Genomic DNA, 12,872 nt, shown 5'->3' with positions numbered 1-12,872 from the left:
AGAGAGTGCTAACCCTCTCGAGCTCCCACTCACATTGTTTTGAGGTGAACTTATTTTTCCCAACCTATTCTTCGTTAACGTAATGTAAATTGTTTCTTTTTAAGTCACCTCTTTAGTATGGGATTAGCCCTTGTATTAACGGCCTAGTGCCAAGTAGGTCTTAAACAAGTGTATTAGGAGTGCAAGTTCGCCTCCTCTCAAATTGTATTTTAGAGGTCATGTATTAACCTTCTTGTCATTTAACAGACCTCAGTAGGTTGGGTATTTTACCCCTGTGTATACGTCCTTGGAGGACAGCTTAAAAGTGGAGTTCGGAGTGGCCTATGATAGGCTTGTATTTTAGGGGGAAGTTGCCCTTTCTTGAAAATTGTGTTTCTGCCTCAAGGAGGCGTTTTGGGTGTAATTGGAAGCAAATGTTTCTGGCATGTTTGGGGGTTTTCGGCCCCTTTGTTGTATGGTGTTCATTGTAAGGTTGGGCTCATTGCTCAAGAATTATGTTTCTGACTTTTGAAGCCCCAAATGGGGTACCTATGTAAATGTATTTTTCAATCGTGTTTCGGCTACTAAGTACCTGTTCTATTTGTTGTTACCTAATTTTGAAAAGAAAATATAACCTTGTTAAATTTTAAAATTAATTTCACTTTAGTAGCTTGAGACCTATTCACCACCCAGCACCTTCTTTCATGCATAACTACCACAAAAACACGGTAACAAGTGGTAGCAGAGCGTGGTTGAATGGGTCTCAATTTAGCCCCTTTTGACGGCTACACATTGTTTTGATCCGAACTCTAACCATTTTCTCAGTTGCTGGAATTTTTTGACTTTTTCAAAATTGTTCTATCATCATGCCAGGCCCTCGCGATGTTCTCCATCTTAACTATTTGCGCAAGGAGGAGTTGATATATGAATTAACTATTAGAAATGTACAATCTGGAGGCACGGTTGCAGTAGACACTAACAAGCTTAGAGAGTCCCTAGATTTGCCCATTTCCATCCCCAATTTGGGAGAGAAAGAAATTGACGACTCTCTTTCCACGATCACGGAGAATATTACTGGGCTAGCTTCTGTAGTTAGTTTTTTTGATGAAAATGATCCGTCTCCGAATCAAATTAAGCGTGTGCAAGGCAGGCTATATCATTTTTCGAATAGGGTTAACGATCTGTTGTCTCTAAAACTGAATGACGTTCAGAGGAAGGAAGCTAGTACGCTCCTGGAAAATATTTCCGAATTATCTAGTAAGGTCACTCTATTGTTGACTGGGGAAGTTCCTCCCAAATCTGATCAACCCACCATAGTGAATGCAGGTAGTGATGAAGCGCCTCCCAAGGGAGAAGTTAATAGGATAACCGTTGCTGCTCAAACTATCCCTGCCCCATTGGACAACGAATCTGAACGTCGTGCATCATTGAGTAACATCCGTTCTGAATTAACTTCCTTGCCATTGAAACCTTTACCTACTATGTCACCCGGGTTTAGTAGCTTGCCTCATCCATTGGCAATGTTGCTCAGAGGTATTTCTAAGTTTTCCGTTAATACCACCAGTGATGTAATTTCATTTTTAAGATTTCTAGTTGAATTTCAGGATCATGCCCTTGTGTTTTCTCTGTCTCCATGTCAAATTTTGCAAATTATCTATCCGTATGCTATTGGTATTCTCTCAGATAAAATTGTAAGAGCCATTGCCGAGCAATCATCTATTGAGGATTTCCATGCCCATTTGCTAGCTAACTTCATCCCGGCTAGGGCTAGGTCCTCCCTTATTCAGAAGTACTATTATCGTGTACAGCGCTTGGATGAAAACTTGGCTGATTTCATACAGGACATTAAGTTTTATACTAGGGTGTTTGCCCTTCATTTTCCTGAAGATCAGATTGTACAGGCTATTGTAGAGGGAATTTCACCTCCCTATAGGTCATATTTGTGTTTCGCGGCGTGCCCGCAAACCTTCTCTGAACTTGAAGCATTGGCCGTCTCAGCGGAAGGAGTTAGATACGCCGATTCTTTGCGTGTCGCGAAAGAACCCCCGCCTTCCTTTAGTAACACTCGGTCTCCACCTCGCCGACCAGTCAATCCCCGTAAATGTTATGCTTGCCGGTCGCCTGACCATCTGCGCAACAAGTGTCCGCTGATCAAGTCAAGTGGGACAAGGAATGGAGCCGGGTCATCGCAAGGCTGTTTTAAATGTGGGGCTTTCTCACATATCGCCAAGAATTGCCCAAACTCAAATAGCACCCCCTCCTGCTCAACAAGTGGTGCAAATTCTACCTATGCCAATAATAAAAAGTGACTAGTGGCTTCGGCTGAGTCAACTAATGCATCTTCCCGAGACTCAGCCCCTGGTAAACAGGTTGTAAATTTAGAGAACGAGCAATTTTCAAATTTATCTTTCGAAGGTCCCAAAGAGTGTCTTAGGATTGCGGCGGATTCCCCCGCACCAGTTCCTTTTCTTAAGATTGAGTTAAATAACGAGCCTATTACAGCTCTCTTAGATTCAGGCAGTGTTTGTTCGATTATTTCGGCTGAATGGTATTCTAAATTGAAATCGGTTTGTAAACTTCCCGACTATGTCTCTTCTTCTGTTCAATACGTTTCGGCTAATTCATCTCCATTATAAATTCTAGGTTCCTTACTGGTCAAGATTCGTATTTTTAAGTTTACATGGAAAATTAAATTGTTGGTGGCCAAGCTCTTGTCTTGCCCCATTATATTGGGAGCGGACTTTATTTCTCACACTGGTCTTGTGCTCGATCTTCAGAGTAGGTCTTGCACTTTCAAATTTGCCTCTAATTGTAGCATTCCTCTATTAAAGTGTAAATCTGCATCATGTTCTTCTATTTCGCCTACCCAGGATGAGATGTTGTTAGACCTTAGACATCTACCTGAGGAGCAGGCTGGTAGTATTCGCAAACTGTGTCAGTCATTTCCCGAGGTGTTCTCTGATACTCTTGGTGTTACTGACCTTATTGAATACAAAATTGAGGTCACGGATTCGATTCCTGTCCGTTTTCCACCTTATAGGCTATCTCCACCTAAAATGAAGGCTCTGAAAGAAATCATCGATCAGATGTTGAAGGATGGCATTATTAGGCCCTCTAAGTCAGCGTATTCATCGCCTATTTTTCTAGTCCCGAAACCCCAAGGAGGCTTCAGGCCTGTCATTGATTACAGGGCTCTCAATCGGAAGGTGGTGTTGCAATCTGTGCCCCTTCCTGACCTTCATTCTTGTTTTTCATGGTTTCGTAAGGCCAAGTTCTTCACCATCTTGGACTTGAATCAGGCCTATAATCAAATTCCCCTTGCCGAAGAGTCTAAACACCTTACAGCGTTTGCCACGGACTGGAATTTATATGAATACAACCGCGTACCTTTCGGGCTCCCCACGGGAGCAGCTGTACTCACTAGGCTACTAGATAGGGTCTTCTCCGACATCAAATTTGAATACTTATATCACTACTTGGATGATGTCGTCGTATTTTCAGAGACTTTTGAAGAACATCTAGGTCATCTGCGAGAAGTTCTCGATCGCCTTCGTAAGGCTGGGTTAACTGTTAAGTTGTCCAAGGTTGCCTTTGCTAAGCCCTCTATATCATTCCTAGGGCATATTGTGTCACCTGATGGCGTAGCAGTCGATCATTCTAGAACACAGGCCATCCGTGATTTTAAACCTCCCAAGGACATTAAAGGTATCGCCAGGTTCATTGGTATGGTGAATTTCTTCAGGAAGTTTATTCCTAACTTCGCTAATAGAGCGGCGCCCTTAAACCTTCTTCGTAGGAAAGGCATCAAATTCGAGTGGGGACCTACTCAACAAGCCGCTTTTGAAGACCTTAAATTAGCTCTTTGTAATGCCCCTGTACTTGCTATGCCTGATTTCTCGAAGAAATTCATTGTCCAAACCGACGCATCGTCGTCAGCAGTAGCTGCAGTCCTTCTTCAAGAGACTGAACTAGGGAGGCGACCCATCGCCTATGCATCTAGGACTTTGTCGGCTCAAGAAGCCAAGTATTCCATCTATGAGCTCGAAGGTTTGGCAGTCTTATTCGCCTTAGAGAAGTTCCGTCTCTATCTGGAACATGTTAAATTCGACCGGGAGACAGATAATCAAGCCTTAAGCTGGGTCTTAGGTAGGCCGCGTCGTACTGGTCGTATAGCCCGTTGGGCCATCCGTATTTCTGCCTTCCAATTCGATGTCAGGCATATCAGAGGTACCGAAAATGTTGTGGCTGATGGACTCAGCCGTATGTTTTCTAACGACGTCGAAACCCAGGAACCAGTCGACAGTTCATCACCTTCCGAGTCCATACTATCCGAGGTTAATGCCATCCTAACCGATTCTCCCATGCTTTTTAGGGATATCGAGAAATACCAACATGAAGATCCGACGCTGGCTCCGATAATGGAAACCCTTTCTTCTGGGGAACATGTTGTCCCTTATGTTCTGAGGAATGGTGTTTTATGTTGCCCTTCGAGGCATGACAAGATGATGAAGGTTGTCGTTCCAGCTGTTCTTGTGCCTATGATCTTCAAGTACTATCATGAGACCCCATTAGGGGGGCATCTTGGAATCTTTAAAACTCGTGAAAAGATTCGTGAAATGTTCATCTGGAAAGGTATGGACGGTGAAATCCGTGAACTAGTAAAGGCTTGTAAATCCTGTTTGATTAGTAAACCAACCATGTCCACCAAGGTAGGCCTCTTGTCTTCGCATCAAGCATCGCGCCCCATGGAACGCCTGTATATTGATTATGTAGGACCCTTCCCCCAGTCGAAGGGAAATGCCAACAAATTCATCTTTGTATGTGTAGATGGTTTTACCAGATTTTCCTGGTTATTTCCGACTAAGCTGGCTACCGCTCAGTCCACCATTACTTGCCTAAATTCTATTTTTGCTTCTTTTGGTCCGTGCCAATATATTGTATCTGATAATGCTAAGGCTTTTACATCTAATTTATTTCGTAAATTCTGTTTTGACTTATCCATCTCTCATGTAACTACTTCTGCTTATTACCCTCAACCATCTCTGGCTGAACGGGTTAATCGTAATCTCAGGTCCGCACTGATTGCCTATCATCATGATGATCATGCCAGGTGGGACACGTCCCTGCATTGGTTAGCTTTTGCTTTGAATTCAGCGGTTCATGAATCACATAAATTCACTCCAGCTTCTTTGATGTTCAAGTTTGTTCCCAACTCGCCGCTCTCTAACCTCTGGTCTCTGAGTGACATTCTACCCGAGACAATAGATCCGGATAATATTAAAGATCTTTGGAAGAAGGCTAAAGCCAATCTTAAAGTGTCTCACGAAAAGGTCAGGGAAAGGTATGATCGTAGACGGAGACCCACCACTTTGAATGTAGGTGACCAGGTAATGGTCAAGAATTTTGTTCCCGCGGGCAAGCTTGCCCCCAGATTTCATGGGCCATGCATCATTCTCGATTTTCTTACGCCAGTTACGTTGTTAGTAAGCAATCCAGCCACCGAGAGGATATTTAGGGTTCACCTGTCACAGGTGAAACCAGTGTAAATTTTGTGTCAACTTGCTTCATATAATTTGAAAAAAATATGAAGGTTATATTTTTTTTTTTTTGAGTTCAACTTTTAAGGCTTTCTGCCCCTTCTATAATATTTTGGTTATATGTAAGCCTCTTGTACAACCTTCCCCGATCCGTTAAACTGCCATTCTGTCCTTGCCTCGGCCATTACCACGCTCCCGTCTCCTGCTTCAATACACACTGTGGCTTGATTTGAGTAAATGCCATGGATATCTGCACTCCGCTGACCCCTCAACCTCCTCACCAAGTCTGTGCCCTTAAAAAAAAAAAGATGATGGTCCAACACAATTCTGCCGCCAAGCTTTAATGTTTCAGTGCCCCCGCAGCCGCGCGGCGCCGTGCAGCAACTGGAGCAGAGGATGGGCCCCCTCGGCCCCAGCGAGGACGACGTGTGCACGGCGAGCCGGAGCTCTCCTCCCGGCCAAGGCTGATGTGCGGCGCACGACCTTCTACTTGCCCGCAGCCTGTATATGTTCACCGCGGGCGCGGCGTGCTTCAACACCTCTGCTCCCCTCATAGTGCGGGCGAGCGGTATCTCAGGGTACTTGAGGGGTCCGAGCGGCCTCCTTTGGACGCAAGCTGCAACGGCCGGTCTGGCCATCCAACTTCATTAACCTCAACTACATGAACAGTTACTATAAGCAATGACTACACTTGGGAATTCAACAGCAATATTTGGTGGACATTACAAAATTTTTCATCACTTTTAAGTATTAAAAGGTTATCTTCAGAATTCTACTTCTACAAACTTAAAAACTATTCTTCATCTGCAACAACAAAATTTTGAAACTAAAGCAAACCAAATTAAGAAAACCTTATAAATTTTTTTGGCAATTAATCTCCATATCTACATCAAAACTTGGACCATGTTTGCAAACAATTTCATGTGTCACCCCGGGAGGAACTTTTGGGGGGGGGAGGTCTGTATCGGGCGGTACACCTCCACTCCGCTAATTTAAAATGTGCGCCAGTTGAAACTCCTCTGCTGGAGGAAGTCTGAACTTTATCTACGCTATTAATTCTCTACTTTCTCAGAAGATGTCACCACGTGGAAAATTTTGAGTTTTTGAACTGTGTCATTTTTTATGTGTTTTTGTTTCGCTTGAAGTAAGAAGTGTGAACTTTCTCTTCTAGAGGACACTACTGAAGATCTACAATAGTGCAACCTAGTGCGGAGTCAAAGAACTATTTTTTTGGAGAAAATTTAATTTCAAGAGTTTGTTCTTTGTTAAATTTCTTTCTGTCATTGTTTAAGTTGGCAATATTTACCCATTTCTTCCCCTTGTTATGAATGTATCCAATCCCGAAATTCTTCTATTAATTTCTGACCAATCTGGTGTATCTTCCCCCAACTTGTATCGGTTGCGGGGACCTAGCCAATAAAATATTTGTGGGAGGGTGTTTTCTTTCCCCTAACGCCTAGAACCTTCCACGAGAGGATATAAACTGCTGATTTTTGGGTCTCTGCGCCACTTCTGTTCCATCTTTCAGTGCGTAAGGTACACAGCAGGGGGCGGGAAGCGCCTCTTTCTTCTCCAGCCGTTCAACACCAGGTAATGGCCTATTAATAACTTCTTTTCTTACTAGGTCGGCAGTTTAACTCTCGCGGCGGGTTCGAAGCGTTTCCATCATGTAACCTTTTCCTAAAATGTAATTACTCTTTTCATCTATATTCTGTTAAAGCTACATATTGGGATAGAGAGTGCTAACCCTCTCGAGCTCCCACTCACATTGTTTTGAGGTGAACTTATTTTTCCCAACCTATTCTTCGTTAACGTAATGTAAATTGTTTCTTTTTAAGTCACCTCTTTAGTATGGGATTAGCCCTTGTATTAACGGCCTAGTGCCAAGTAGGTCTTAAACAAGTGTATTAGGAGTGCAAGTTCGCCTCCTCTCAAATTGTATTTTAGAGGTCATGTATTAACCTTCTTGTCATTTAACAGACCTCAGTAGGTTGGGTATTTTACCCCTGTGTATACGTCCTTGGAGGACAGCTTAAAAGTGGAGTTCGGAGTGGCCTATGATAGGCTTGTATTTTAGGGGGAAGTTGCCCTTTCTTGAAAATTGTGTTTCTGCCTCAAGGAGGCTTTTTGGGTGTAATTGGAAGCAAATGTTTCTGGCATGTTTGGGGGTTTTCGGCCCCTTTGTTGTATGGTGTTCATTGTAAGGTTGGGCTCATTGCTCAAGAATTATGTTTCTGACTTTTGAAGCCCCAAATGGGGTACCTATGTAAATGTATTTTTCAATCGTGTTTCGGCTACTAAGTACCTGTTCTATTTGTTGTTACCTAATTTTGAAAAGAAAATATAACCTTGTTAAATTTTAAAATTAATTTCACTTTAGTAGCTTGAGACCTATTCACCACCCAGCACCTTCTTTCATGCATAACTACCACAAAAACACGGTAACGATTATTATTATTATTATTATTATTATTATTATTAGGTAAATACTGTATATCTTGCACAAAATAATGTAGATTACAATACTGCAAAATAAATAGAGGGAAATGAAGACGAACCTACGACTTACCGATATTTGCTTCATTTTAACGGCGCTATGTTAGGCCAGTGAGTATAGCCCCGTATTTATATCATGTAAGAAAGACTGGGGAATTAGTAGTTGCCGTATCTCAAAAGAGTACATTATGTTTATCTGCTGCTCAGACCGACTCACTGAAGATAACCTCATAACCTTCTTAAAATCATTAATGCTATCTTTATGTGCGCCAACTTATCTGACCAGTTCAAGAAGATTTAGTAAATTTATGCAATATTGGCCACGTTTATTTTGCATTTGGGCAACAGGGTCAATAGAACCCTGTACTTAAATTGTGTATGAAAACTAATGTCTTGTGTGAATACAGTGTCTCTAACAACTGGCCTTGTCCTTCACATCCAACATTAGTCTGGCGATGATCCGTTCTAGCCTCACAGATTAGTCCTTTCTCGGTTATTCATTTTATATTTCACTAACATTGACAGGATTTCGGCAGCTGAAAACAGGAGAAGAGGTGGCCCTGGGTTTTAGTAGTAGCGAGCCTGGCACTTACCCAGTGGCCCCATGTTCGATTCCTGACCAGTTGAACGATTTTTACTAGTATCTGCTATTTGTTTTATGTTGCACCGACACAGATAGGTCTTATGGCGACGATGGGACAGGAAAGGCCTAGGAGTTGGGAGGAAGCGGCCGTGGCCTTAATTAAGGTTCATCCCCAGCATTTGCTTGGTGTGAAAATGGGGAAACCACGTAAAACCATCTTGAGGGCTGCCGACATTGGGATTCGAAGCCACTATCTTCCGGATGCAAGTTCACAGCCGCGCGCCCCTAACCGCATGGCCAACTCACCCGGTACTAGTATCTAAGACCTAGCCCAATGTCCACTCACCCTACGTGAAAACAATTGAGAGGCTATCGTACTATGAGATTGGGCCTCGATTTAGAACGCTAAGAATAATAGCCGAGCGTATTCGGCGCGCTGACCACGCACAACCTCACAATCTGCAGGGCTTCAGGCTGAGGAAATGTTTTACGGTAGGCCACGGTTCATCAGGGCTGTAACGCCAGGTCGTATGGTTTATGTCTAATGAATTTGCCAGCTGCATAAATAGGAAAATACTGATAAACCTTCTTCAGGAGTGTCAAAGGTGGGATCCAAACCAACCAACTTGCGAATTCAAGGTTTATTGTACAAGGGTCTTGTGTAGTAAATACAGAAATTGAATTCCGATATATGTGTGAATAGAATTTTCTAAACCCTATGTTAGTTCAAACCCTCAAGTGAAAACGCTCATTTAAGATCAAACTAGCAATTTACTTTACCGAGTTCACTCACATCAGCTCCATCTGAGAAGGACACCTTGTAAAGGTGTTCCTATACATTTGATCCGTCTTCAATATCAGTGCAGGTGACGCGAGAACTATCAACAATTAAAATTCGAAGAGAAAACTCCCATCCAATTTGTAAAAAGAAAAAATGGAATTTGAATTATCCGAGATGGCTTCAAAAGAACAGTACTCCCACAACGCACACGCAGTGCAATGAGGAAGCTCTCCGCTTCACACCCAAGTGATTTACAGGTCGAATCTCCCCTCACCGGTGTTTTTTCCACAATGCCTTGTGATGAATGATTTGAAAACTCCCTGAGGATTCGGAAACATTACCTTTGTTTGGCGTGCTATATTCCGTATAAATCAGTGCTTCTCTTGTTTTACTGGTTCATGCACAAATTTGCAATCGTAAAAACTATTACAGCGTAATCAACTAAGAGATGTAAAGAAAAGATTTTGTGAATGCTTGAGTCATTATGACCTATCCAAAATATAAAAAACGCCTCTCAAATGCTGAGTATTCCCTTGTGACATCAAACTTGTAACCATTAGTTATAACGCTACCTACAAAGTTTTCGAAACAGTTAACCGTGACAAGGTACTCTTATGTCGGCGCTGCTATGCTAAAACCTATCCATTTTCTTTTCCTTAAGACTGGTCACGGCTCCCAGCCACATATGGATATGCAGTCCATCGGAACGATGTTCTTTGGTTCATTTCCTATGATGACGTGTAAAGTAAAATGAACCTTAAATATAATGTACTCTAGGAGTGCGTAAATAGGTCGTGCAAATATACATTGAATGGCGGGAAGTCACGAGAAAGGGTGTCCCATTAAAAAACCTGCCGTGTATGACCCCTGAGAGTCGCGGCTAACTGCGGCGTAGCTGAGCAGTCTGTCACAGACCCCAGTGTCGTGAAGACGGCAACACGTCGCGAGTTAACCGACTTTGAAGGTGGGATGATCATCGGCTCACGGCGCATGGGTCATAGCATGGCGGAGATTACAAGCGAATTCGGGTTTCTAAGGTTAACAGTGTCGAGGATGGATCCTTAATATTGCAGAGAGAATGTTACCACCCGCGTAAACTGCCGCACGGGAAGACCACAGGTGTTTAAGGAACGGACATCACGTCGCCTCCGCAGAACAATACTGGGCGCTCGAGGAGCTACTGTGAGTCAGATCATCGCCCAGTTGAATGCTCGGAGTCAGGAACCCACTTCTACCATGATTGTAAGGAGGCAACTGCACCACATAGGCTTCACCAGCCGACGACCAACTCGTGTCCCTTTACTGACACGTCGACACAGAGCTCAACTGCGTGCATTGGACCGCTAACATCGTCAATGGACCATGAAACAGTGACGGCGTGTGGCATGGTCCGATGAATCCCGGTTCCAGTTGTATCGAGTTGATGGATGCATGAGAGTGTGGCGTACGCCCCATGAAACTATGGATACTGCGTGTCAACAAGGTTGTGTCCAGGTGGGAGGTGGCTCAGTTCTACTCTGGGCGGCGTTCTCATGGTTGCAATTAGAACCAATTTTCCGGCTGCAGGGAGCGCTGACAGATGTACGCTATATGGACATTCATTCAGACCATCTGCATCTCTTTCTGGGCCTAGAGTACCGTGATCGAGATGCCTTGTTTTAACAGGACATTGCGCCATGTCAGCGCTCGTTTATGGCACGCAGGTGGTTGGAGGAGCACTCCAGTGATGTTACGACAATTTGTGGGTCCTTCAGAACCACCGATCTTAATCCAATCGAACATTTATGGGATGCTGTCGAAGCTGGTGTACACTCCACTACACAAGACCAATTGTGGGAAACAGTTCAAGATGAGTTGATCCAGATTCCTCCCGAATGATTCCAACACCTTGTAGGGACGATGCCTCGCTGTACTGCTGCCGTTTTGAGGGTTCGCGGAGGAGGAGCAACTCGCTATTAAAATCACATTCAGTGTCTTCGCACGACTTTTGGCCATTTAGTGCACATTCCCATAGCGCGGTTTTCCTTTACGGTTAACCATAGGAAAATGAACACAACACAACGAAGTTATGATGGACTACATATCCATATGTGGCTGGCAGGTGTAAGTAGTCTTAAGGAAAATAGTGGCTAGAGAGAGCATCGGGAGATACTAGGTTTTGTCTCTTAACCCCCGATATGTAAGTAATGTACTGTATTTGGGATGTGTATTCTCCCATCATCACCATCATCATCATCATTTCTTCGTTCCAGCAAGCCGCGTGCGGTTGTGTACGAGCCTCCTCCAGTTTGTTCTATCCATCAACAGATGCTGCTCATATATTTGACGCCAGTTCACATCTCTTATTTCAAGGTCCTTCATTGTCTGTTTTCCCCAAACATCACGAGGTCTTCCTATTGTTCTCTTCCCAGGAGCATTGTGGTCAAAGTATGTTCGAGGAGTCCTATGAGGTTTCATTCTTTTCATGTGACCATACCATTGCATTATCTTCACTTCTAGAGTCTCCAGCAAGCTTCTTTCCAATCCAAGCTGTTGTCGAATATCCACATTTCTTATTTTATTCATTTTTGTTTTTTGTAGACAAGTACGGAGGAACTTCATTTCTGTTGCCTGAAGACGACTCTTCGTTGGTCCAGTAAATGTTGCTGCTTCCAGGCCATACGTCAATATAGGTACTAGATATGTTTTGTACAAGCTGATCCTGGAAACTAACGGAAATGTTTCATCCCAAAGTATTTGACGTACAGCGTGATAGAATTTGGAAGCTTTCTGTATTCTGTTACTAATCTCTTGATGTATGGTATTGCCTGATGACAGAACACTACCTAAATGCTGGAAGTTGTCTACAATATCCATCTCCTGTTCTCCAATTCTTAGATGAACAGTTGGAGAATTTCTACTCATCACCAATCCAACTGTCTTCGTTTTGCTGATTTTGAGACCTAAGGTTGTAAAAACTTCGTGCCAGTGATCTAGTCTAATTTGTACTTCTGCTTCTGTCTCACCCCACACCATCACATCATCAGCAAAAACCAGGGCATTAGTTGTTGGATCCTTTCTCTTAACCGATTTTAAAACTTCATCCATTATGATTATGAAGAGAAGTGATGAAAGACAATTTCCTTGCAGGACTCCCATGATGGTAGTATATTAAATTAAATTGAATCAAGGTGCAACATTATTAATAAACTTAAATCCCACTTATATGAACGGTATTCTATAAGAAGGAAGTCAGATTTTGGACGAAATTATCTTTTTCACACCATTTTTGCTGTACGGGTATGAGCACAGTGTATCTTATTCATACGTAGAAAGTTAGAGACATGAAAGCAGCGAGAATGATTGCTGGTACAAACAGACGGGAAGAAGGGCAACAAGGCATTTGAAATGAGGACATGAAGGCTCAGTTAACAATCAACTCAAAGAATAAAAGCTGCACGCATAAACCGACTTCAGTATTGGGGTCAGTGAGGTAAATTGAGGAGGATAGGCTACC

Source organism: Anabrus simplex, chromosome 1 (genome assembly GCF_040414725.1).
Source record: "Anabrus simplex isolate iqAnaSimp1 chromosome 1, ASM4041472v1, whole genome shotgun sequence".
NCBI lineage: Eukaryota > Metazoa > Arthropoda > Insecta > Orthoptera > Tettigoniidae > Anabrus > Anabrus simplex.
The sequence above is the reverse complement of the archived record's forward strand: the minus strand, read 5'-3'. Positions refer to the sequence as shown.